At 35.6% G+C, this 2,236-nt stretch overlaps 1 non-coding gene across 1 annotated transcript; it reads right to left on the bottom strand.

The window, feature by feature from the left end:
- Positions 1-1,440: 1,440 nt before the first annotated feature.
- Positions 1,441-1,547, bottom strand: LOC116759951. Its single transcript, XR_004351611.1, has one exon. It is a non-coding gene; the product is annotated as a U6 spliceosomal RNA (small nuclear RNA).
- Positions 1,548-2,236: the final 689 nt, after the last annotated feature.

Here is a 2,236-nt window from a genome sequence, read left to right as displayed (position 1 = left end):
AGAACTTTTTCATCTTCCCCAACTGAAACTCCATACCCATTAAACAATATCCCCCCATTCCTCCTTCCCTCCAGCCCCTGGCAACCATCATTCTACTTTCTGTCTCTATGAATTTGACTGCCATAAGTAGTTAATGGAATCATATAGTAGTTGTCCTACTGTGACTGGTTTATCTCACTTAGAATATCTTCAAGTTTCACTGTGTTGTGTCATGTGTCAGAATTTTCTTCCTTCTTAAGGTTCAGTAATATTCCAATGTATGTATATAATACATTTTGTTTATTCACTCATCCTTCATTGGACACTTTCACCTTTTAGCTATTGTGAATAATACTGCTACGAACATGGGTGTACAAATATCTCTCTGAGATCCTGCTTTTAAGTCTGTGGGGTATATACCCAGAAATGGAATTGCTGGATTAAATGGTAATTTTATGTTTAATTTTTTTCTAGGAACTGTTATACCAATTTCCATAGTGGCCACACCATTTTATATTCACACCAGCAATGCCAAGGGTTATAGTTTCTCCACATGCTTGTCAACACTTATATTCTGGTTTTTGATAATAGCTATCCCAATGGTTATGAAATGATATGTCATTGTGGTTTTGATTTGCATTTCTCTAATGATTAGTGATTTCAATATTTTTTTCATTTGCTTATTGGCTATTTGTATATCTTCTTTGGAGAATTGTCTATTCAGTTCCTTTGTCCATGTTTAAATCTAGTTGTTTATTTCTTTTGTTGTTAAATAGTAGGAGTTCTTTATATATTCTAGATGTTACCCCCTAATTAGATACATGATTTGCAAATATTTTCTCCCATTCCATGGGTTTCCCTTTCACTCTCTTGATAGTGTTATTTGAATACACAAATGTTTTAAATTTTGATGTAGTCCAATTTATCCATTTTTTCTTCTTTTGCCTGTGCTTTTGGTGTTGTATCCAAGAAATCATTGCCAAATTCAAACTCATGAAGCTTTTCCCATATGTTTTCTCCCAAATTTTTTTTTTTTTTGGCTGCGTAGGGCCTTCGTTGCTGCACGTGGGCTTTCTCTAGTTGCGGCGAGCGGGGGCTACTGTTCGTTGCGGTGTGTGGGCTTCTCATTGTCGTGGCTTCTTTTGTTGCGGAGCACGGGCTCTAGGCGCACAGGCTTCAGTAGTTGTGGTGCGTGGGCTTCCGTAGTTGTGGCGCATGAGCTTAGTTGCTCTATGGCATCCTGGATCCAGGGATCTTCCTGGACCAGGGATTGAACCTGTGTCCCCACCTGCACTGGCAGGTGGATTCTCAACCACTGGGCCACCAGGGAAGTCCAGTATTAGCTCTTATGTTTAGGTCTTTGATTCACTTTAAGTTAATCTTTCGTATATGGTGTAAGGTAAGAGTTCAGCTTCATTCTTTTGCATGTGAATATTCAGTTTTCCTGGCACCATTTGCTGAAAAAATATGGAACACTTTACAAATTTCCATGTCATACTTGTGCAGGGGCCATGCTAATCTTCTCTATATCATTCCAATTTTAGTTTATGAGTTGCCAAAATGAGCATTAGATGTCTTTCAAAATTAAAATTATATTTGGGATTTCTCAAAGAGCCCCTGGAAAATCACAGTGATTTACACATTTATCTTATAAAAAGAGAGATGCCAGAAATATTTTAGGTTACTTTGATATACTTTATACTCCTGAACCAACTCATTACTGTATAAGGAATTCATGAGAATTATCAAATGAAAAGATAATTTTGTACAGAGTAAATGTTATTCATATAAAATATTATGAGATTGTGCACAATAAATTGACAGAGTCGAGAGATTTGTTGACGCCTTCGTTGTCCATGATGTAATCTAATCCAAGCAAATATATTAATACAATTCTTATCTATTATACCATGATGGAAAAGTTTACTCTTTTCGATTTTGCTACTGTTAGTCACTGTCATAAGTCAATCTCATCAATTTAGTTATACTATGAAGCAGGCAGTTCTGCTTCCTCAGTGGTTATAATACAAAACTATTCTTAACCAAATCCAGGAGCTATAGCACTCAAATAGTTCTTCAAGAGAAGGACTTCAAAAACTTATGTTAAAACGAGAAAACATAATGTGTAAGCCAATGTGTTGTAAAATTACTATAAACTACTATACCCCCAAGGCAATTATTTTATTTTGGAAAGATCTTCAGAAATAGCCTGAAAACACTGCTTTGGCTTTTTCAATTAAAAAAAAAAATTAACAAA

This window comes from Phocoena sinus, chromosome 9 (assembly GCF_008692025.1).
Source record: "Phocoena sinus isolate mPhoSin1 chromosome 9, mPhoSin1.pri, whole genome shotgun sequence".
Lineage (NCBI taxonomy): Eukaryota > Metazoa > Chordata > Mammalia > Artiodactyla > Phocoenidae > Phocoena > Phocoena sinus.
Note: the sequence above shows the minus strand (reverse complement) of the source record. Positions and strands in the feature narration are given on the sequence as shown.